The sequence below is a fragment of the Mus caroli genome, unplaced genomic scaffold (assembly GCF_978045245.1).
Source record: "Mus caroli unplaced genomic scaffold, Mus_caroli_1 scaffold_2, whole genome shotgun sequence".
Classification (NCBI taxonomy): domain Eukaryota; kingdom Metazoa; phylum Chordata; class Mammalia; order Rodentia; family Muridae; genus Mus; species Mus caroli.
This window is the reverse complement of record NW_028227257.1, coordinates 114,011,218-114,036,985: the sequence shown is the minus strand read 5'-3', so window position 1 is coordinate 114,036,985 and position 25,768 is coordinate 114,011,218. Positions and strand designations below refer to the sequence as shown.

Genomic DNA, 25,768 nt, shown 5'->3' with positions numbered 1-25,768 from the left:
GGGGGAAACATTAGAAATCTCTTAGGCAAAAGCAAATATTAGCATGGGGGCATCTGCACGGGTCCATTTACACTAATAAGCTTGAGCTCCTTTATAAGAGTCATGATAAATTTTAGAAAAAAATACCACACAGATGCAGATCCTTCTCACACTTTGCCACCATGTGCAAACATTCAGCGCTTTTATTGTCGATGCAAATGCACCAAATGATTTTCCCTTGCCGTGGACAAAGAGAGTTGAGAATATTAAATAATGTGAATAAACGGCACTGGTGCCTTCTCTTAATTTCTTTGCAGTCAAAATCACCCCAGCAACAAGTAGCAAAAAAAAAAAAAAAAAAAAAAAAAAAAACCAAACCACAGAAGCATTACAGTTGGAGGGCTCCCATGATTACCTGCGGCTCCCCTGGGGTGGGGGTGGGGGGCGGGGGGAGCAAGAGGCGCTGGATGCTTTTGGCAGACATCCAAACCTGACTCAGCTCTCTCCTTAGCAGCATCAGGTACACTGAAAGCCTAGTTCTGCATCACAGAACTCCAGGCACACTTTATGCACACCCAAGCTTCTGTGAAGTGTGTCACTGTGTACCGAGCACATAATAGTTTACTTCTAAAAGTGAACCCTCCTTTAAACAACTGTAGTTGCTTTTAAAAAGTTACCGTAAACAAAATTGGCATCAGTGGTCTAAACAGTTCGTCTATGTTCCATTACATCAAACGCCATATTTTGCTTGACATCTTGTAGTGAATGAGTTAGTCTAACAATCATGGTAATATGATACGTAGAAATCAGGTAAAAGTAGCTTTTAAATGAAAGAAATTCCATTTATTTTAAATTGTAAGAATGAAAACTCCAACTTAAATACGTGAAAATGGCAAAAACAGAAAGAGAGGATGTCTCTTTCTCCTGTGTACAGGGAACGGAGCTAGGAAAAAAAAAATGTTTCTAGGCAGAAAGGACCCTGCCCCCAACAGCGACTCACAGTCGGCAACCAAAAATCCCATCATTTGTGTAAAAGCATATATTAATTTGGTCTTTATCTTTTCTAAGCTTTCTTTGAGGGAAAAAAATGCCCCAATTTTGGTTCCGGCAAAATTGCTGTTGGATTAAGGTAATTTACTGTGGACTCTAAAACTTAAAAAAAAAAAAAGAAAAAGAAAAAGAAAAGAAAGCCTTGTAAAACTTTTTGCTATGATTTTAAAAACTGGCTTTAGTTTATTTGGTTGGTTGGTTGATTGATTAATCTTGTTTGGAACACACACACACACACACACAAACGCAAAGAAAAAAAATTCACCCCTAGATAGTTCATGATGTGCTATATACCAAATTAAAATGAACTAAAACTTTTAAGTTTCACTATAAAGTTCTCATTGGCCTGAAAAACAAACAAACAAATAAACTGTTAAGAAAGGGGCTGGTCCTTTATTTGCCTGTTAATGCTTCTCTGGGGTGTGTAGATTTTCTGATCTTTCCTAGGTAAGTCAGCAATGCTGGTTTTGCGTGTTTATCTTTGCAGACACCCGCTCTAAAGCACATGCCTTTTTATTAGCTAGTCAAGAAGCATAAGCTGGCCCTGGTCCTGAGACCCATGTAACAACTCCGCTGGAGTAGACGGAAAAGAAATAACAGACTATTAAGCATCTCTACCTTCGTGTATATTGTAGAACCCATAGAAGCCGCAAGTGTGTGTTTTTTTTTTTTTTAAATTCGGGGGGGGGGGTTGGGAGCGTAGCTTTCCGGTTGAAATAGTTGGATTTCATTCTCTGCTGACATCCCCCCCCCCCGCCCCCAATCCCCACCTCTTTCAACCCCTTTGAATTCCTGGTGGCGCAATACTTGGTGGCTAAAACGGACACAGGTGGGTGTGGCAGTTGAAGGGAGCAAAGGGACCTTAGGTCCTCTTTCTTCCACACTCGCGGGAGTAGCAAGAGGTTGAAAAAAAAAAAAAAAAGGCTTTCACTGACCTGGCCCCACGGATCATGCCCACCGGGTGCGTGCACCTGCGGAATCTGATCCAAGGGAAGTCTTCCTCTCTTCCCACGCTTCTTTCTTGCCTCTGCTTCTTTCTTTGAAATCCTGTTGCTCAGAGTGCCTGCTACTAGGAGTCCGGGATACCCAGGCTAGACCAGACCAACCTGCACAGTGGGCAGGATTGAAAAGGCTAGAGTCGCAACTGGAGCGCAGGCTAGGCCTGCACCGAGTCTGTTTCCAGTCTGCTCAGGATGAAGCGACCCCGCCCTCGGCTGCCAACCGCGTCGCTAGGCCTCCTCGATGCTCCCTGAGCTCTCGGGTCCCCACCCCTAGCTCCCTCCTCCCAGCCCGGTAGACGGTGCAGGGCGGAGACCTGGCGATTGGGCGTGGTGATGCTAGGGATGCGGCAGCCTCTACACTCTGTGCTAGAAGAAGGGACAGGAGGTGGGTCGCACAGCCTCTCACCCGCGGCCACCTCGCTGGGTGGGGTGTGTGCGAGTGTGCACCAGTGTGGCCGGCAGCTAAAAAGGCCCTTCCATCACCTCGCCCCACCTCCCTGTAGCTCCTTCCTTCCCTCCAGTTCAGTGCAATCTGCTAATGTTTCCGAGAAGCCACTTTATGTGGCTTGAAGGCTGAGTCGGAGAAAAACTCCAAGGCAGAGAATAATGACGAAGGGTTGGAGCTTGAGGAGAATGTACAAAGCATTGTCCTCCAGGTGCCTCCCTGCCTGCAGGGCACTGTTCCCTCCTTTGGGGTTTGCCCTTCCTTGGTGGAGCTGGGTAGTGATGCTCGGAACCGATTTTTAGGCTGTGTCCTTTTCCTACATGTGTGTGTGTGTGTGTGTGTGTGTGTGTGTGTGTGTGTGCAGTAGGCAAAGAATGCATATTTCTTTTTGAAGTTTGACTCGGCTGTAGAGGCTGGTCTAGGTGGAAAGACTTCGTTAAGATTTTCCTAGATGTACTAACTAGAACCCGGAGCTCTTGTCTCTAGCTGCATATGTATCGAAAGATGGCCTAGTCAGCCATCAATGGAAAGAGAGGCCCATTGGACTTGCAAACTTTATATGCCCCAATATAGGGGAATGCCAGGGCCAAAAGAATGGGAATGGGTGGATAGGGAAGTGGGGGGGCGCTATGGGGGACTTTTGGGATAGCATTGGAAACGTAATTGAGGAAAATATGTAATAAAAATATTAAAAAAAAAAAAAAAAAAAAAGATTTTCCTAGACTTAGGACTGCTCCCCAGGATATGTAATCTACCCCAGGGATGGTGAATTTCAGAGATTAGTTCAGGGACTGTGGAAAGAAATTGTTCTTGGTGTGTTTGTGTGTGTGTGTGTTGTGTTGTGTTGTGTTCTGCAGAAACTAGGCAGGGGAAGCAATGGCAGAAACACAACAATAATCTGCGGAAAGAAGACATCGGGGGATGGCAGATTCTAAGACTTGGTGGATGGACTTCATGACCCAGCTTTCAGAAAGTTCAGGGCAGGTCAGATCAGCTTGATGGGCAGGGCTTTTTGTGCAATACTGTGCGGATTGCCCCACTCCACCCACACCCCCACCCCGGGGGAAGTGAAGCTTAAGTTCAATATCCACAGTTTGAAGCACCACATCTATATAGTCTGCTGTGCTGGAAGAAAGAGGGACTTTAGTACTACACCCTTCAAAGGCAAAAATGTGCTAAAAAGTGTGTACAAACACTTTAATTTTGGGGGCTGGAGAGATAGCTCAGGGTTTAAGAGCACTGACTGCTCTTCCAGAGCTCCTGAGTTCAATTCCCAGAAACCACATGGTGGCTCACAACTATCTGTAATGGGATCTGATGCCCTCTTCTGGTGTGTCTGAAGCTGCTACAGTGTACTTATACACATAATATAAATACTTAAAAAAAAAAAAAACCTTTAATTTTGGAGATAGCTCTCTGGAAAAATGACTTGATAATAATTCTTAGAACTGTGTGCTAGAAAAGTAGTCACCTTTTACCTGGATGATTTCAGATGTAGGAAGAGTTCAATAAAAAACATAATGTACCTTTTTTTTTTTTTTTAACAATTCTAACTGTAGAGCAATTTTAGGTTCTCAGCATCACTGAGAGGACACATAGTTTCTTGTTCCCAGGTATGCAAAGAATCCTTTTATTACCAACATCTTTAATTCCATAGTCTGGATCTACCATAGCTGATTATTCCATCTCTTCATTACTTTCCAGTATTGGGAATTTGAGTAAAGCATCTATAAATGTGTGTGTGTTTGTGTGTGTGTGTGTGTGTAGACATAACATTTCAATTCCTTTCAGTAAATACCAAGAATAATATCATTAAATTGTATCATAAGAGAGATTAAATATGCAAGAAAATGGCAAACTATTCCAATGAGTCCATGTCTTTTTTTTTTCCCCCACCAGCCATGGCTGAGAGTTCCTGCCAACATCTCTGCTGGTGTTGTATGTGTCAGTGTTGCAGATTTCAGCAGTTAGAAGAGATGTGAGGTTGCATCTCAATTATGCTGTTGACAACAGAGGTATGATCTGCATCTCCACAACTATGGTGCAGTGTGGTGTCAGCAAAGTTCTCTGACATGTTCTTAAATCAGGTTAATGTGTTCTTGTATTCTAAGAGTTCTTGGTACATTGCAGCTAATGTTCCCTTATCAGATATGTGTTTTGCAACTATTTCATTCAGGTTGTGGATTTGTCTAATCATATTTCCTAACAAACACTGGCTTTTTCATAGTAGAAAAGCTTATTATAAACAAGGTATAAATTATCAATTCCTTCTTTCATGTATTTATGCCCTTTCCTTATAACTAAAGTATGACCATGTCAACTGGGTTGCCTATTTCTTTCTCACTTTTCTGTTTAAAGCATCCATTAACAGCACACTCTTCCCAGGGCACATCAGCTCTCTAAGAGTTTGTTAAAGACAAAATGTTCTTTTGTTTGACTAAGGAATTTGATGAAATATTTTTGATGATTTTTACATAAAGGCATGGTGAACATAATTCATTATTTTTTCTTAATTCTTTTCATCTTTCAACTCTTTATTTAATTTACCATTTTCTGTTTCTCAACTATCCTGTAATATGTTACTATTAACCTATATTATGTGATTCTTACATTTTTGTCAGCCATATGATTTTTGTTTGTTTAAACATGAAGACCATCTCCTTGAACATTCTTTTGAATATCACAGTGTACACTGAGAATTTGACGCTCAGAGTGGTGCCCCAAGCAGACATTGTGGAGAATACCTTAGACAAAATTTGGGTTAAGTTTGAATTATGAAAGGCAGAGAACACCTGGTTGATCAGCCAGTGACCACTAAGTTACTAAGAATTCTAAAAACTGCTCTTCTGTGATTCTGTTAGAAAAATGTGAGGTATCTATGTGTATAAATTAGTACCTATCATGCACACACATGAAAAATTAGAAAGTAAGTGTACTTTTGTGATAATATTGTCTTAATATAGAAATAACAGTACTATTAAAAATAAAATACAGATACTAGACAATTGCTGTAACAATAGGTTGTACACAAGATTGTCAATATTATTATTTAAGGAGGACAGATGAGGTAGAAAGTTGCTTTTGTGGAAGTGAAAAAATAAACAACAATTATTGTTTTGTTGCTGAGTGTAAATATACAAAGCAAAGTGTATTAGTGTTCTCTAGAGTCACAGAACTTATGGAATGTCTCTATAAAGGGAATTTATTGTAATGACTGTAGTCCAACTAATCCTACAATAGGCAGTTGTAGATGGGAAATCCAAGAATCTACATGTTCCCCCTTCCCATGAGGCTAGTTGTTTCAGTTCATCTTCTGTCTAAGCTGGAATCTTGAAGAGGTACGTTCCAACAGATATGCTGGCAAGTAAGTGCAAACAGGCAAAGAGTGAGTCTTCCTTCTTCCAACGTCGTTATGTAGGACTCCAGCAGAAGATGTTGCCCACATTAAAAGTGTGTACTACCACACCTGAATATGGAACTTACTTTATCCTAGGCTGACCTTGAACTCAAAGATCAACTTGCCTCAGCGTCTTGGAATTAAAGGCGTGTACTACTTTGCCTGGGCCTAAGCTTTCCATGGCAACTATGCCTCAAGATTTTCATGTCAAGATCAGGGTAGGAGCCTGAGTCTTCTAACCTCAAGATCTGGATTACAGGTGTGCCTTTCATTTCTGGGCTGTAGTTCATTCCAGATGTAGTCTAGTTGACAACTAGGAATAGCCATTGAACAAGGCAGAACATGGTGATTTTATTTATCATTTTACATGAGATTCATTGATGAATGTCAGACATAAGCTGCTGATATGTTAAACTAGACAAATAGTACAAATGATAACAACTAAGGAAAAGTAGGATCGCAGCTGTGTTAGCATCTAGTGTTTTCTGGTCTAGTTTAACATGGTGTGCATTTCTTGATTCCTGTCAAGAAAGTAAATATGCTTTGCTTTTTCACGCAGTTAATATGTAGATAGTATAAACATTTCTTAATTGCTCAGTATGAATTCTTCACATACATAGGGCCAATTAGTCCGGGATAACTCCTTCAGGCACGTTTTTGATAACCTCGATGACCTTCCAGTAGAGTAGCTTTAGATGAAAAATACTATTACCCATGCTGTATCTTGCACAAAGAAGTCTCAAGCTAAACAAAAGGGGAAATTACACAAATCATTAGTTTTCAGACATCATGAAACATAATACACAAAATGGATCTGCTTATTCTTAGAAGGTAGTTTCCAAGCCACTGCTCAGATGTATGGGACCACCAAATGAAGGAAGAAAGTAGCAAGTTGAGCTTGTCTTAGCAGATAGAAGTGATGTGACCGAACACCAGGAGGAGGAAGCCTACCTGGCACACCAGAGATCAGGAGCCCAGTGCCCTGGAAGCTTTGACTGATCTAAAATTACAGGAGAACAGCAATAATCAAGGCAAAAGGCAGAACTAGCATTAAACAGCAGGTTAAGAAATACCCATATACCACCATGTTTTATATTCTTCTTTTCAAAGGGAAAAAGAAAATCCCCATTACAAGAGACATACTGGGTCAGTTCCTAAGAAGGGTCTAATCTTAAAAGTGGGAATAGTTGCAGGCTGATGTACTCAACTTGACATTTAAAAGCAAGTCTTAAAAGAAACCAACTAATTTTGATTTACTTACAAGGTAGCTAGGATAATATCCAACATTAAAATGCATCTAATAATGTGAAATTCACATTGACTAGCATCCAATAATATACAAAATTTGCCATCTGTACAGAGAAGTGAATATGAGCCAAGGCCATTACAAACATCAGTAGATAGGAATAGACCCAGAAACAAACAAAACACTGTTACCAAGGTAAGAACATAAAATTCTGCAATATGTCTCCTTTCTACAATAAAAGAAAATATGGACATCATGACAGGAGAGCAAGAAAACAGAATAAAAGGAAAATGAAACCAGGCGTGATGATGCAGCCCAGATAGTAAAAGGCTAGTCGTGCATGCATGGAGTGTGGGGTCAATCTTCAACAATACAGAAATTGGGCAGGGTAGAACACACCCGTATTTCCCTGACTTGGCAGACAGAAGGAAGATGATTAGAAGTTCAAGGTTACCCATTAGGGAATGTAATGAGCTCCAAGGCCAGTCTCAGATCTATGTGATACCATCTTATAAAATCAATGAATCTCGAGAAAGAGGATACATTGATCTCAATATTTCTGTATTGCAGTATCTGGCTCAAGAGTTCTTCATAAATTTCTGACTTACGTGAAGCCAAGGATACTGACACAAACCCAGTGATCCAAATTTTAGATGTATGGCTGTGAACTTGCTTGAAAGTTCTTACATTGTAAGTATTAAATTTATTTATTTATAATTATATAATTATATTTTATAAGCATATTTTGATCATGTTGTTTCCCATTCCCCAGCTCTTCACAGGTCACTCCCAACTACCTACCCAGCCCAAAACCAAAAAACAAATACAACCCATGAAAAGAAAGCTAAAACAAAAAGCACAAAAGACTAATAACAAAACAAAAAATGAAACAAACAAACAAACAAACAAACAAACAAACAAACAAACAGAAATGAAACCAAAAGCTCTGAGGGGAAAAATAATGGAATTTATTTTGTTTTGACTATTTTTAGATGTGCACACTGCCCTGGTGTGGTTGATATGCACAGTGATTTTCTTTTTTGCATTGCATATCAATTGCAAATGTGTTCTTGGTTAGGGATGGGACCCTGTGTCCAATTCCCACTCTCAGTACTGGGATTTCACCTGGCTTGAACTTATACAGGTCCTGTGCACGCTGTCACAGTCTCTGTGAGTTCATATGGGTGTTGGTCTTGTATCTTGAATACCCTGTGTCCCTCTTGTCATCCATCACCTCTGGCTCCTACAATCTTCCTACCTCCTCTTCCACAGAGATTGCTAAGCCTCCAGGGAAGGGGTTTGATGATTTCTATGATGACATCTCATTTAGGAAAGAGAGCTTCAGTGTCTATCAGTCTCGTAACAATTTCCAGTTGTGGACCTCTGTGCTAATTACCATCCTATCAGCTGCAAGGAGGAATTTCTCTGATGTGAGCTGAGGGAATGGCTGACTTATGGGTGTATCTGTATGTCACTGAGTCATTTTATTGCTAAGTATGAAGTTTATCATTTAAATAACCCCACAGCACAACTTCCTATGATTTAATAACAATGGCATTTTTAATATTATGAGTTTTTCAAATTCGTAGATCTATGTGATTGTGGGCTTAATTCTGGTATATATTTAGTTTTGATGTAATTAAAAAACTACATTTACATTATGCTCTGCATTTTAAAATAAGAATCAAACTTAAATAGCTGGGAGAAGGAATTAGAAAGAAGCACAGTCTCTGTTTCTCTTGATCTTTCTTCAGCCCCTCATAGGACTAGCAATCAAATTTAGGAGTAAATACCCTATCAGCCTATCAGATTTATTTAAAGCAGAATGTAATTATAATTTTGGAGAGAAGATCACACATTTAACTTGGAACCTGTTTTGGTGAGGTTTAAGTAAACTTATTTGCCACCAGAGCTTTCTAAGAATGTGCCATTTGATGAATAGTAAATTAAAGCATATGATAAAATAATAATGCATGAGTGGTTAGAGTATTTTCATACAAATATTCAGAAGATTGGAGCTATCCAGATGGACCAGCAGATACAGTGGGGACCTGGGTTATGTCTCCTCAAACTCACTAGGCAAAGAAAAGAACTGGATCGGAAATTTTGTCTTCTGAACCTCATATACTCTCTGTGGAGCATATGTGTATACACTAATCAAGACACACACACTAGCTGTTAGTTTTGTTCACAGAGATTATTGATAAAAAGTACTGGACTTTTTTGTTTTGTTTTGTTTTGTTTTTTGGTTTTCCTGTGATTTTTTTTAATTTTTAATATTTTTTATTACGTATTTTCCTCAATTACATTTCTAATGCTATCTCAAAAGTCCCCCATACCCCCCCACTTCCCTACACACCCATTCCCATTCTTTTGGCCCTGGCATTCCCCTGTACTGGGGCATATAAAGTTTGCATGTCCAATGGGCCTCTCTTTCCAGTGATGGCCGACTAGGCCATCTTTTGATACATATGCAGCTAGAGTCAAGAGCTCCGGGGTACTGGTTAGTTCATAATGTTGTTGCACCTATAGGGTTGCAGATCCCTTTAGCTCCTTGGGTACTTTCTCTAGGTCCTCCATTGGGAGCCCTGTGATCCATCCAATAGCTGACTGTGAGCATCCACTTCTGTGTTTGCTAGGCCCCGGCATAGTTTCACAAGAGACAGCTATATCTGGGTCCTTTCAGCAAAATCTTGCTAGTGTATGCAATGGTGTCAGCGTCGCCGATCAAAGTACTGGACTTTAATTCATGTTCCCAAAGGATCCCTTAGGAGCTCTTGAGTTGATGATGTCTTCCTTCCTTCCTTCCTTCTTTCCTTCCTTCCTTCCTTCCTTCCTTCCTTCCTTCCTTCCTTCCTTCCTTCCTTCCTTCCTTTTCTTTCTCTCTTTCCTGTAATGAGAAGCTAATTACTATGTGCCTTGTGAGATGTGCCAGGTAACAGCCTTTATGTGCATCTTCCAGATGTGCTGAAAATTGGGTAAAAATATTCTCATGTTGAAAACTTCTACCAGATAGCTGCTAGTCAGATACCAAGGTCCAATAGCCCCATCAATGCTTTAGTGCCATAGCTAGAAGCATAAGTGTCTCCTCTTTAAACTTATTTGCTTCCACATATTCTTGTTAGAGTCATACTACAAGTGATTGGTCATATTCACGGAAGATCTGAATTAGAAATCAAGAAACAACTACACTTTTCAAAAGTGTTTCTACTAAACTGACTGGAATAAAATCTTTTTAGGTTCCTCACTGATATGTAATATTGACCCCTTTGAGACTCAACCCTTCTGTCAAAGGTGATGAAACATGACACCCATTTATTAACAAGGACAGAGAAGACAGTTTCCTGCTAATTCTCACAGAGAAAAAGCAGAACATAGCTTGGATGAACAGTTTCAGCAAAAATCAAGAAGAGAGATGCCCAGAGATCCTACCCTGAACTCCATGCAAGTTCCTAAATAATAATAATAATAAAATTGCAGAGAAATGTAGGTGACCACCACTGGTACCAGAAGCCAAGTTTGAAGAGAGACATGTGGTAGGGAGACAGAGTCCAGTACTCTTGGACCTTTCATATTCATGGAAATCATCAACTGAAAGTTCAGCTTGAGGGCAGCAGAATGAAAAGAGTTTACTTGGAACAAAGTCAGGTGGCCTCCTGAACATCACAGATTCTATTTATCTAATACAGAGCCTTTGCACTGAGGTGGTAATGTGGTTTATAAACAAGGTGTGGAAGATGAAGGGATGGAGAAGGATGGGGGTTAGCAGCTGTAAAGTAACAGTCAAAATCACATTGGTCAGTACAAGTAACATGACTGTTTTGATCATTAGCTATTTCTGTTCCAGAGCCATGATGAGGAAAAAGGCATTCTCTAAGACATTAATTCCTCTAAAGGCATTACTATGTTTTACAAGGAAGTAAGCTGAAACTATTGAGGAAGGTGAAATTAATCAGATATTGAGACTTTGGAATCGGGGAAGCTAGAACCATTGGCTGGCAACTGAGGTTTATCAGGCCTGACAGGAGTCAGAAACCCTCCATATTTTTGTCTTCCTGTCAGTCAGTGTTCCAACAGTTTAGTTTAACTTCATAGAGTCAGTCAACCTAAATGGAGCCAGTCTTTTAAGGAGCTACCAGACAAGTATGATTTTTTATATATGAAAGGGATGAAAAAAAAAAGAAAGAGATGAAGAATGCATATACCAAATCCAAGCAGATTAGTGATTTCATTTTCCTGATAAGGCAGTCAGAGAGATGGAACAGCAAAAATACAACAAAAAACAAAACAGAAAAACAAAACAAAAAGCCCAAACCAAACCACCACCACCACCACCACCACCCAAAACCCAAAACCCTTTAAGGAATGTTAGGATCTGGTTTTCTCATGATCCATTCAGAGTGAACTTGACTATTATGTCATTTGAAACTGGTCTGTTTGGGAATTTTGGTGGTTGTTTCCCAGAGGTCAGAGTTTCCTGAAGCTAACTCCTTGAGCTTAACTTCATTTTAATTCTTAGTAACTGGAATTATTTTTATAAATGTTGTTTGGATTTTCTACCATACAATAAGTCTTGCAGACATCTTTTCCCTGTCCCCACCCCATCTCTTCCCCAGGTGGTATTCTTAAAGCAGAAGAACTTAGCCTTAATAGTCTCTCTTGAAGGCACAATTATGGAGAGGCAAGCTATCTACTGACTTAGACAGCTTGATTCTGGAACATGCACTTAGTAGTAGGTTATGTTATTGCCATAGGGAAGTTTGCTATTCTGTCTCTTTAAGTACAATGTATGCATTCAGACAATATTACCTGAATTGAAAATAGAATTTGATATCTTTAGGAGAACAAAGTAAACTATAAATACATAAACTTGTCATCAGCTCATTTATTCACAAATATACCTGTTGACTGAAGTTAAATATGTCAAAGAAAATTACACAGTAGAATGTGGTGAGCAGAGTACCTAAGCCATTTCCTGGTCCCTCAATTGTCTCTGATGGGTCCCTTAATGTCTATTTATTTTAGTTCTTTCCTATATAAATGGGAACACTTGTGCTAAATTATATCAAGGTGTTTTATTCCTTAGCTCTTTTCTTTCTTTTTATTAGTACCTGCAACATTCTGAATTAAAGTAAAATTAAGTAAAATTTCACTGAACTGTGATTTGGTAGAAGTTAAAAGATGTCATGAGAAGATACTTAATAGAATGGAGGTCATAGAAATAAATAAGACCTTGACTTTAGAGGACATGATCAGAAGTATTTTGTTACTAATATAAATAATCATATACATATAGCATACAATATACAACATATATATGTATTTATATACATATATGAAAATAGATTGTTTAATTACTATGACATCTCAGAGTATAAACACATCAAAATGTTATATACATACATATACAGACTTCATATACAGACTTACAATTCTTACCTGTCAATTAAAAATTAAACAGAACAGAAATCCTAGCGACTAGAACTTACGTGATATATTTCAGTAGCTAGGTAAACATTCAAAAAATTACTGCAAGCTAACATTTTCAATCATATGTAAATGTGCCAAACTCAAAATTCTACAGTATTTATTTTGAATTCATGTTCAAACTTTCCTTCCTCATCTTTGATAAACATTGCACTTACTGCCACCTGGTGTTCAAAAGATGTAGACTGGTATAGGTTGAGTTACCAGCCTGAACAGTAATGCTTGGCTATTCAACCTCACACTCATCTTTATCAAACCAAGCAAAAGCCCATAAAAAAACATGGAACCCTTTTTGTGTTGGCCATTACTACTGGCATGGGGGCGTCCAAGGAATCTTGTGGATATACCCAAGGTCATTCTATTGTAGAAAACTGATTTCCTCTTTCCCAGCAGTGTGGGTAGGGAGATGGAGAAGATCTAGGAGAAGTTGAGGGAAGGGAAAAAATATGATCAAAATATATTACGTACAAATTTTAAAGAAAACATATTAAAATCCATCTTTAAATGACATAAAGACAATCTTCCGACGATTTATGAGTGATGTATCAGGAAATCTACTTTGGCTTATCTATTTCACATATCTGATTTGAATATTGTTCTTTCTATCTCTCTGTCTCTTCCTGCCCTCTCCCCTATAAAAACTACCTCTGAACTCCACCAACTAAACTGCCATAAACTTGACTGCCCTGCACTGCCACTCAATTTACTGACTCAACTAAACTTGCTGACTAGAACTCAGAGATCTACAGGCCTTTATTGTCAGAGCTAGGATTAAAGGTATGTATCACTATGCTTGGACTTAACATTTTTCTTTACTTGAAACTTAGTCTATACTAGGCTGGCCTTAAACTAAGAGATCTGCTTGCCCCAGGTCTCCTGGAAATAAAGGCGTGTCTGTATTCCAGCTGGATCACACAGACCTAGAAGGTCTTTGGGTGATCCTTGCCAGAGCAGCTGTATTGCTGGATGAAAATACCTCTATCGATGGAAGAAAATTAAAAATGAGGCTGGACAGGTATGAGATAGACTCAATGGGCAGACAGGTAGGTAAGATATAGAACAAAGTAGATTCCCAGGATAGGATGAGTGTTTGAGGAGAGAGACAAGAAGGGAGAGTGGCATCCTTGGGAAGAGACTCATTCCTTGGGAAGGTTTCCTCACACTCTATGCTGTTTCCCAAAGTTAGGAACCTCTTGAGCAAGTGTTTGAACATATTTGCAACTGAGACCAGGTTTGAACTATTGATCTCTCCATGCTCCAAGCAATAAAACTATCAGATTCTACCCCTAATTGAACTCTGCTGGTTACTGCTCTTGAGTGACAGGGGAAAATCTAAGACCCTGAGTCACAAGTGAAGGCAGAGAAGCACAGAGCATCTGAGGAGGGTATGTTTTGATGAGCTGTAGAAAGTAGCAATGAGTGCTACTGAAAATATTTGTATCTTTTATTTTTGCTTAACTTTAATTATCATCTCAAATATGTAAGAAAAAGAATAGCACGGCTCACACCTACAAAATAAAAGAGATGGATGGATGACAGGCAGTTCAAGTCAGCGGTTCCTATCTAAGCAAACAGAAAGGAGAGCAGACCAGAACAAACATTCTTTCCTAAAATTTCTCTCTCCCCTCTACATCTTTTCTTCTCTTCATCTCCCACCTTTTATCCTTCTTTCCTTCAGTTGAAATATTTACACTAAATATGTCTCATTTATTACTTCTATTTCATATATTACTGATATCTATCTCTGCTCCCACTATTTTAGCTTCAGTGACTTAATTTTTTGTCTGGACCACAGAAACAGCTTCCACACTGTGATGTTCAGTTTGCTCTTGCTCTTTCCTGAGACACTTGGCCTTATAGCCACACTTGACCACCTCATTTTGAAGACTGTATATACCAAAATTTCTAAACCCTCTTTGAGGTCTTAGATTCTCATCCTGCATGGTCCCATTATGCCTGAAATTCCCTTTAATGAACAGTGTGTCCCATTTTATTATAATTGTAGGTTGAGTGCCAACAAAGGCTTCTCAGAAAAAGAGACACTTAATCTGGACCAGAGAGGATGTGTCTTAGTCAGGGTTTCTATTCCTGGACAAACATCATGACCAAGAAGCAAGTTGGGGGGGAAAGAAATTATTCGGCGTACACTTTCACATTGCTGTTCATCACCAAAGAAAGTGAGGACTGGAACTCACACAAGTCAGGAATCTGGAGGCAGAAGCTGATGCAGAGGCCATGGAGGGGTGCTGCTTACTGGCTTGCTTCCTCTGGCTTGCTCAGTTTGATTTCTTACAGAACCCAAGACTGCTAGCCCAGGGATGGCTCTATTCACAAGAAACCCTTCCCCATTGATCACTAATTGAGAAAATGCCTTACAGCTGGATCTCATGGAGGCACTTCCTCAAGGAAGGCTCCTTTGTCTGTGATAACTCCAGCTGTGTCAAATTGACATGTAAAACCAGCCAGTAAAGGATGTTTAAAACTTCAGTGTCTGAGTCTGCATAAGAAATTTCAAGCAAAGGGGGCATTGTGTGCAATGACAAATTCTTTTGTGAATTTTCAGAGCACCTCAGTTTTGTGTCTATGGTAGGATGTACTTGAGAAGATGAGAGGAGATGAGAGAAGATGAAGTCAATGTTGTCATAAAAGGATTCAAATATCACCTGCCAAATTGTCAGTACTTTTTCTAAAAAGGGAGGTATGTCAAATGTTTCAAAAACACATGTCACATTTTATTTTTAGAAGCATCATTCCTATTGTGAAAGAAAATTACAGCCATATGTATTGGTGGGTGCATATCATCCCAACCTTCAGGAAGCTTGGACTGGAAGGTCTATGTGTTTAAGACTAGTCTGGGCTGCACAGAAAGTCCCACACCGGTTTGAACTGAGACATTTTCTAAAATAAGATGAGAAAACTAAATTAAAAAAAAATCATATGAAAATCAGTCATGTGAAGATTAAACACAATGATAAAGACTCATAGATTGTTTAAGCATATTAGAGAGGCAAAGGGCACTCACTGTAGGACTCACACGGGAGAACAGTCAGGAGTAACCAGTACAAGTCAGTGTACAAGCTGTGATGATAGTTTCTGTTGGGGTCACTGCACAAACCACCCAGACACTGATCATAGCCAAATAGTATTGGCTTATTGAATGCTGCATCCTAAGACTGATTGATCAGGGCTGCAGACTCAACTTGGGAGATGGCTGTGATGCCCAGGTAGAATCCTGTGGAGTTTTTAAGCCACAAACATCTGTGCCTAGTTATTTCACCAATCCGGATTTAGGGATACAGAATTTCCTCAGGAACATGTCTTTATTGTACACTTATCCTGCCCCCATTGGTTGGGGTATTCAACTGAGGCAGGGGACTTGCCTTGACTAACTTTTATATCTTAACTTTCCAAACAGGGTGTCAGTTACCCACCTACATGTCTTGGCCAAGAAGGATGTCAGTTCCCAGGGATGTCTTGAGAACTTAAACTTTACTGGATACCTACTCAAAATGTAAGTCTTAATCCAAATAGTTTCTTATATTGGTGCAGGTGACTCTCTTATTTTGGGGTCCTTCCCAGAGGCAGCTTATAAAAGCAAAAACTATAAAAACGCATACACAGGTGCAGGAAGTGCTGCATGGTAGTTGGTTCAGGTCCAAGTTCATCATGACTGACTACACAAAGCAGTCCTAACTGACTTCTATTATGATTTGTTTCCAAGAACACCAAAGCACAGAACATAACAGAATATGTAATCACCTGGGGCCTGAGAAAATTTCCCAGTAACAGCAGAAACAGCATTTGAGAAAGTTTCCTTATGACATTAGTAAAAACACAAAAGCACAAAATGCCAGGCTAGACACTGTAACAGTTACCTAGGTTTTAACATTCTACTTCGGCTTGCATCCCACCTGGGCATTAACAGTTTCCCTAACAAACCTTTCCTTATTCAGAACAAGAGAAGATTGACAAGGAAGTAGATTTAATAAAGGAAAATGATGTGTAAAGTTTTATACATACTGTTTGAGTTGTTATTTGACAAACAAGTTCAAATATTTGGGGGATAATCAAATATGTATAATACAGTGTCAGTAAAATTAACATGCATTATGGTTTAAAGTTCCATTATATATTATAAAACATAAAGTTTTAACATGAATACATAAAAGACAGTGTTGTTATAAAAACTGCACTTTTAACAGAAAAAAATAGCTACAGATTTCTTCCTGGCATTCCCTGTGATTTTAAAAATTAAGTTGCAATCTCACTATATGTGTAATATGTAATATAAAATATTACATATTACACATATAGTGAGATTGCAACTTAATTTCTTTCTTTCTTTCTTTCTTTCTTTCTTTCTTTCTTTCTTTCTTTCTTTCTTTTCAAGACAGTGATTCTCTGTGTATGTACCCTGTTATGGAACTAGCTCGGTTAACCAGGCTGGCCTCAGACTTACATAGATCTACCTAACTCTGGCTCCCAAATATTGGAATTAAAGGTGTGTATCACCATCACCAGGCTACAATCATTTTCTAGATCTACACTTGTTAATTTAGAGACTCATAATTAATAGCTGTGCCTAGAGAGGAGAGAAAACATCCAGTGGATATTGGGATATAGAAAACTGAGCTCTTTTGTACTTCCTCTTGGGGAACGATGGCTTCATCACGTCAGAAGCAGTATGGATATTGATGGCTTATATCTGAGATCCGGTTTGAGAGCTTCCCTAGCTTGAAGGTAGCTGCCTCGTATAAGATTGTAGTTCTTCACTATTGCATATGCCAGCAAGATTTTGCTGAAAGGACCCTGATATAGCTGTCTCATGTGAGGCTAATGCCAGTGCCTGGCAAATACAGAAGTAGATGCTCACAGTTATCTATTGGATGGAACACAGGGTCCCCAATGGAGGAGCTAGAGAAAGTACCCAAGGAGTTGAAGGGGTCTGCAACCCTATAGGTGCAACAACAATATGAACTAACCAATACCCCCAGAGCTCATGTCTCTAGCTGCATATGTAGCAGAAGATGGCCTAGTCGGCCATCATTGGGAAGAGAGGCCCCTTGGTCTTGCAAATTTTATATGCCCCAGTACAGGGGAACACCAGGGCCAAGAAGTGGGAATGGGTGGGTAGGGGAGTGGGGGGGGGGTATAGGAGACTTTTGAGATAGCATTTGAAATGTAAATGAAGAAAATATCTAATAAAAATTGAAAAAACTTATATTGAAAAAAAATATTGTAGTTCTTCAGCAGAGGCAGTCCACATCTAATGAACAATTCACACCTGAATGTCCTAATTTTTTGCTTGGACCACCTGAGTCCCTGGAGAAAGGTATTTAACTCCTATATGATTGAAGCTAGAAAGTATTTTCCAGTGAAATACTACAGCAACCTTTTGGCTTGACATCTCTGCAACAGAAGCCAATCTGCATTGCTCACAATGCTAAGCAAATAGAGTCAGTTTCCTCTTGTTCAATTATTACGGGAAAACGGCAGGCATTTTGAGGAAAATGGTCTGCAGTCTCTAGAATTTGGCATTACTTCTGACTCTTCAATTAAAGGAAGAAAGACAGAACTGGAGGCCAAAAAATGAATTGGCTAATTGATAGTATCTTAGGAGCATGGGAAGGAGACAGGCAGAGCCTTCCAAGCAATGGAGCTGGCTGTAGTAAGGCTCTGGATTATTGATTGACACTGTTGGGAACTCAGAAGTTGAGATGGAGGGAAAACACCTCATAAGACCTATACCCCCTTTAGGCAAGCATTGTCTTCAGAGAGTCTGGAGACCCTGTTACTTTTTATGTTACACTTCACTTTCTCATGTGATTACAGCCTGTGGTATCTTATGACTTAATACAGGCCATCAGAGACATATAGACACAATCTCTTTTACTAACCTTTTGTCCACTGACCCAAGTTAAGGGATGCAACACTGCTTCAGCAACCCCGGAAGGAGAGAAGGGACAGGATAGTGGTATAAGGCTGGGATGATTAGCACTGGCTCACTGTAGCTGTGTTGATCTACTTTATAAGTTGTGGGAGACTATCTGTTCCCAGGAAATGATTTACATTATCACATCATATTGCCAAAAACAGTTAAGTCTCAGGAATTCAAAACAAAATGTCTCAGTTTTGGACAACTTATTGTCTTTAACATTTTTCTGTCAGTCATTTGTCTTTATTAATAAATTGGCTTTGTAATGTAACTGATAATAATCTGCAAAATCATGGGATTGTTTTTGGTTTATTCTCAGCATATAAATTATTATATCACACAAAAGGTAATAATATTTATGGTGTGTAATGAAGAATATTCATTATCATTATTATTACATAAAAGCTAAAAATCAAATTTGGAGTTCTTAAAATGAGAGGTAAATTCTATATAAATGAGATAAATCCCAGACCAAAGAATACAATTTTTTTAATTAATTATTTTGTTTATTTACACCCCAAGTGTTGCCTACTTCCTAGTACCCCTTGCATCTCCCCTCCCCTTTACCTCTGAGAGGGTGCTCCCGCCTCCTGGCATACACTGTCATGTATGCTCTTTAGTTGGTGGCTTAGCCTCTGGAATATTCCAGGGGTTCAGGTTAGTTGACACTGTTGGTCTTCCTATGGGGTTGCCATCCTCTTCAGTTCCTTTAATCCTTCCCGAACTTTTCCATAGGAGTCTCTTACCTCAGTCTAATGGTTGACTGTATCTGCATGTGTCCCAGTTAGCTGCTGGGGCACTCAGAGGATGGTTGTGCTAGGCTCCTGTCTGCAGCCACAACACGGCATCAGTAATAGTGTCAGGGTTTGGTGTCCACCTAGGGATGGATCCCAAGTTGGTCCGGTCACTGGATGGCCTTTTCTTCTGCTCCAGTTTTGTCCTTGCATTTCTTTTTGACAGGAACAATTCTGTGTCAAAAAATTTGAAGGTGGGTTGCTCGTCCTATCCCTCCACTGGGGTCCCTGTCTATTTACTGAGGGTGGTCTCTTCAGGTTCCACCTTCCCACTGTTGGGCATTACAGCCGAAGTCACCCCCACTGAGTCCTGGGAGCCTCTCACTTCCCAAGTCTCTGTGACTTTCTAGAGTTTTGTTCCACCCCCACCCCTCATCCCTGGCAGCTGCATATTTCCATTCATTCTCCTGGCCCTCTGTGCTTTTCTTCTGTTTCCTCCCCACACCTGATCCTGCTCCCCTTCTCCCTGCCCCCTCGCACCCATGTCTCTCCATTCCTCTGCCTCCCACGATTACTTTGTTCTCCCTTCTAAGTGGGATTGAAGCATCCTCACTTGGTCTGTCCTTCTTGTTTAACTTCTTAGGGTCTGTGGGGTGTAGTGTAATTTTTGGCTAATATTCATCCACTTAGCAGTGAGTACATAGCATGCATATCCTTTGGGTTTGGGTTACCTCACTCAGGATGATATTTTCAAAGAGAAAGTGAAGGAAGTCTTTGCTTTAGTGGCAGGGGACATTTATCAAATGCGTGGTCACTAGAGTTATTTAAATATTTAAGCTCTAGTTCTCTCATCATGAGAACGGTAACATCTGATGAATTTGACTCTGTTAGGATTAAGTAAAACTATATCTATATAAATATCTGAGAATACCAAACGGGACCAATAGTTAATGTTCAATGTTAAATACATGAGTGGATATGTAGCTGTGTTCTTTTGAATGTTTATAGCTTTCCAGACATTAGCACCCCCCCACTAATCCTCATTACAATGTAGGTGTTATCTATTTGTATCATCCTATTGAACATATTTGATATGGGCTTATCTTAAATAAATGCAAAACATGTTTAATTAAAAGTTGCAGGAAATCAACAAGTCTGCTGCACAAATAAAAGATTCCAGAGCTAAGGTTTTAATGTTGGCTGCTGCTTCTGAGACTCTATTCCTTGAGGATGCTTTGCCACCACTATTGAGCAGAAGGCAATTAAAATTAACCACAGAAAAGAAAGAGGGAGAGTGGGAAAGGGGACAGAAAGGAGGGAGATTAAAAGCCAGGACAGCATATAGAAGAGGCTGAGGGAACAAAATAAAACAAAACAAAACAGTTAAACAGCTTAAAGAAAAGTTGTTTAGCATGAAATAATTGCTTTCATTTCAAGTGCTTGGCCCATACAGTTTGTCCTGCTTAGGTCATTCCTCTCTTTCTCTGCCTACTCTTTACATCAGTCATTTTTCAGTTTAAGCAAACCTTCAGTTCCCAAGACCAGGTCCAGATTTTTTAACTTGACCTGTTCATAACATTGTGAACTTTACTTCTATCACACAAGACATGCTTTAAAATGAACTAACTGAACAATTATCCTTTAGCATAGAGACGTAAACCCAAGTTCTGCTAAAAGAGTGACTCTGCGCAGGGCTTTAGACGTCATGAACAGAGAAACAGCTCCACTGTTAAGAAATGAAGGCTATGTATAGCGAGAATCAGAATTGTACCACTGAAGGCTTTCCAGATGAATACAAACAAAAGGTTAAAAATTAGATCTAACAGCAATCTACTTCAAATTCTTCCAAAAATTTCAGTGATAATTCACACAGTTTTTTTAAAACTTTTTATTGATTCCTAGTGAGTTTTATAGCATGTACCCCATAGCAAATTCCTTTCCCCTTAGATCTACCCTTTGACTTTCCAACCTCCACTCCAAAATAAAATGTGCGCTCACACACACACACACACACACAGAGAGAGAGAGAGAGAGAGAGAGAGAGAGAGAGCATAGAAAATATTTCATATTGGAAGCTATATTATATCACAGTGAGTCCCACAGTATACCCCTCTGTCCACACACTTTCACTTGGAAATGTTCATTGCATGAGGTATTCATCTGGTTCAAAGTCTCTGGCTTCTATGACACGATCAATATTGGATCCTTACCAGGACTCCTCCAGACCATCCCATTGCTGCCCTGTGTCAGGGAGATACTGTAGCTTAGGACTAACAAGACCAGTCATTTCATGTGTTCCAACCCTTTGCAGGTGATGAAGATTTAGGGGTGGGTCAGTTCAGAGCCCTGCTCTGGGCCTGGGTGGCAGCCAATCTGGGAAGTGTGCCAGCTCTCCTTTATTCAGGACACCAGGGTGAACTCTCCAGCACTGTTCCAGCTAGGCCACTCAGTGCTTCCATAAGCAGGAGGCAGGGTCAACTCTACTGCTTTCATGCCCTTGGACAGGCTCATCCACACCCATACCTCCAGAGTCAGCTCCACTCTGATGCCCAGTCAAGACATGGGGCCCACTCTCCCATTTGCTGCAATGTTCCAGGGCTGAGGCAGCTCCACTGTGTTGCCCAGGTGAGGCACAAGGTCCACTCTCCCAGGTGCAATAGCCAGCTCTTCCAACTACTACAAGTGGCCAGGGGAATGGAAGCAGGGTCGAGGAGCATTACCCTCACACCCATGCCATTTCAGCAGATGAATAGCAGGGCCAGCTCTTAGCCTGAGGGCCAACACATCCCCACCCTGTTGACTATGGCCAGTCCTACTGTGTCACCAAGAGGAGGTGCAGGGCTTGTTCCCTTTAATGCTGCAGCTAGGGGGTGGGACAGGGCCAGCTCTCTCCAACTCGTGGTCCAGTGGGCAGCTTTCCTGACTGCCAGAGGTGGAGAAGGGCAGGGACCATTTTATCTGTACCCATGCTGCCTTGTGGTAGACGAGTGGCAGGGTCAGCTCTCCCATACAGCTCCTGGACATGCACATGGTCCCAGGTCAGCGACAGCCCCTTGTTCTCTAGTACTAATACAAGCCTTGGACATCAACACCAAATCCTGCCTCTGCATATCCATAAACCCAGACATTGCCCTCAGTGGCAGATCAGGCCGGGACTTCACCATTGTCTCAGGTGGTGGGACTGGCAATTCACAAGTTACTCCTCTCCAATTCCAATTCTTCAGTTCTATTTCTCTTCATAACGCTCAAGCTACTCCACATCTCTTTCCATCCCATCTCACCACCACATACTCGTACATTGTGGTGGCTCCTACTGCAGGCTAACATTATGGCCGGTGGGCCCCTGGGTGACGTCATCCTTCTGTGCTGTAAGCAAGGAAGGATCTACAGTCTGTCTGTACTATGTGTAGGTGGGTAGGTCTGTGATTGGCATGGCGGTCTATAGGTCTCTGCTTCCCTCCTCCCATCGTGCAATGTATGTTTTGGTGGTAGGCAGGGCTCTGTTTATTTATGACCCACTCTTGCTGTGGTTCAGGGCAGTACTGCGGTTGCCTTTGGCTACCTGCACCTAGTGGCTTGGTGCAACACTAGTCATCTGCAATGCACTTTCTGGGTTTTATTTTTATGTGTCCTAGGCATAAAACATCTTGGGATACCAAGCCAGGCACCAAGCTAGAATGAACAAAGGACTGTCATTTCTCTGCCCCTGACTGATATAAAAACAAAACCACACCAAAAAGATTTACTCTTGGCCATTGCCAGGAGGATTTCACACTTGTTTTTTGATACCAAAAACTAAATTTAGACAAAAGAACTATAAGAAAAATCATTTTATTGGCCAATATTGCATGATACATGGATTCAAAAGTCCTAACTAGATTTCTAGCACAAGAAATCTACACTAAGTTCAACAACATGTTAAAAGTTTCTTATACCATGATGAAACAATTTATCCTGCATATCTAAGGATGTTTAACATATGAATAAATTACTGTGATAGTCCAATATAGTAAATGATGACAACTGAGAACCTCTCAGTAGATATAGGAAAAGAATTGCAGGAAAAACAAACTTCTTTAATGACAGTTTCTCAATGGTGTAAGAACAAAGGGTATATATCTAACATAATTCAGACCATCTCTGAACACCTGACAAAGGGAATGTATCTTACTGTATAGACCATCTCTGAACACCAACAGAGGGAAAGTACCTACTGTAACTCAGTCCATCTCTGAACACCAACAGAAGGAATGTATCTAACTGTAACTCAGACCATCTCTAAACACCCAACATAGGGGATGTATTTAACTATCTAACTGTAACTCAGACCATCTTTGTATTTTTGTTTTGTTTTGTTTTGTTTTGTTTTGAGACAGGGCTTCTCTGTGTAGCCCTGGCTGTCCTTGAACCCATTCTGCAGACCAGGCCGGCCTTGAACTCAGAAATCTGCCTGCCTCTGCCTCCCAAATGCTGGGATTAAAGGTGTGCCCCACCACTGCCTGACTCAGACCATTTCTGAACACCCAACAGAGGGGATGTATCTAACTGTAACTCAGACCATCTTTAAGCACTATAATATATTTGTATATATTTTAATACTATATTGGGTGGTAGCAATCATGAGCTTTTACTGTAACATTTATATGTCAGTAGCATTTATATTTTTAAATGACAAAAATAGCATTGGGTATTTTTGTCATTTCTTCTTCAAGTAGTACTGGGATACTCAGTCACAACATGTAGACATCACTAAGAAACTATAGTTATATACATAAAGAAGGAATAATTTCACTTGTGGATGATATGAACTTATACAAAGAAATCATTTAAGAACACATTTAAGACATTTTAGTCTTTTAAAATGTGTTCAGAGGTGATGCAACAAACTGTATGTCAGCGACTAGATCAACTGTGTTTGGATGGAGTGCATGGACCTCAGATGCTGGCACTGCTCTACCATCAATTTAGTCCTCAAGTTCTGCAACATTTCTGATTGCCTAGCCTTGTTCAAAATTGAAGGAGGACTGTAAGGACTCTGATCAGACTGGAATGTTGTCTTATTTCTCCTTAAAATATCATCAGTATTGCTGTATAATTTCATGTGTATGTACATGCATAAGTGAGGTGTGTGTGCGTGCGTGCGTGTGTGTGTGTGTGTGTGTGTGTGTGTGTGTGTGTTGAACCTGAAGATTATTGATTTGGGTAAACTTGCTGGTCTGTAAGCTCCTAAGACATCTCTACCTCCCTAGCACAGGAGTTGCTTACAGACAGGTCATGCCTAATTTTTTACACGGATGTTGAGGATCAACACAGGCCTTCGAGATTTTGTGGCACAACTTTAGAGACCAAATCTTCTCCCCAACTCTCTGCTTATTTATAAATCCTACTTAATTGTTCATTGCCTTTAGAATATTGTTTGCATATTAAACCTTGATCCTTTGTGCTGTTAATGTACTTTAATTTTTAACCCTACTTATATTTGTTCAATTCTTGTTTTTTTCTTGAGAGAGTGACTTATTGTATATCCCCATGCTGGTCTTGAGTTAACAGTCCTATTGGATCTTCATTCCAAACATAGGGATTACAGCCATTTGTCACCATACCTGCCTGTATCATTGTTTTTCATTTTATTTTATTTTATTAATAAAAGGTTAGGATCACTTGCAATTTAATTATTGTTCTTTTTAATTAATGTACAATATACCATTAAATCTGCCATCATGCTATTTGTTTTTGATTTCTCCTATTTATATTGTCAAGTGTCTTTCTTTTACAAATTAATTTAGTAATAGGAGTTTATCATATCCTTCACGTTGGCATAGTATCAGATGTGTTTTTAGCCAGTTCTCTACTTCATTATTCCTTTGACACATATGACATTGTGCTACTTCATGTACAGTGTATACATCTTACTTGAATAGTGGCCATGTCACCATCACTCTTTGTTCTAGTCTATGAACATCTCTGTCTATGTATATTAGAAACATAAACAACACTATATAATGCTGTCTTTTTTAATCTTAAGATTTATTCTTATTTATATATGAGTATTTTCTTCCATGTATCTATGTGTACTATCTGAAAGTCTCGTATGGCTGGAGGTCAGAGAAGTTTTCAGATCATATGGAGCTGGAGTTACAGATGGTTGTAAGCTTTCACATGGGTGCTGGGAACCAAACCTAGATCCTCTGTAAAACAATCAAGTGCTCATTATTACTAAACCACTGCCTGGTCCACAAGGTTAATGTTTAAAATTCAAGACATACACTTTATATGTATAGAATCATTCACAATTTTAGAACCCCAGTCTTTGTTTACATTAAGTTTTAGTCTCGTGACCTGTGTTCTCCACTTGAAGAATTCTCTCTGACCTGCTCTGTAACCCCATAGTACTGGGAATGAATTCAGTTGCCATTGATTTGTGTGAAAAGTGCTCATCTTTATTTTGACAATGTCATCAGATTGTCCCATATTTGTCAAGAGACCATAAAGGT

General features: G+C 39.8%; 1 protein-coding gene and 1 non-coding gene across 6 annotated transcripts in view; both read right to left on the bottom strand.

Annotated features, from left to right (window-relative positions):
* The window catches only part of Scn9a (sodium voltage-gated channel alpha subunit 9), a 169,616-nt gene extending 167,378 nt beyond the window's left edge, over nucleotides 1-2,238 (bottom strand). For all 5 annotated transcript variants that reach the window (XM_085834816.1, XM_085834817.1, XM_085834819.1 and 2 more), the window contains exon 1: nucleotides 1,965-2,238. The gene's annotated coding sequence lies outside the window, so the exon portion shown is untranslated. The remainder of the gene's footprint in view (nucleotides 1-1,964) is intronic.
* Nucleotides 2,239-22,896: 20,658 nt separating this feature from the next.
* On the bottom strand, nucleotides 22,897-23,041 carry LOC115030482 (small nucleolar RNA SNORA48). Its single transcript, XR_003836077.1, has one exon. It is a non-coding gene; the product is annotated as a small nucleolar RNA SNORA48 (small nucleolar RNA).
* Between the last annotated feature and the right edge of the window lie 2,727 nt (nucleotides 23,042-25,768).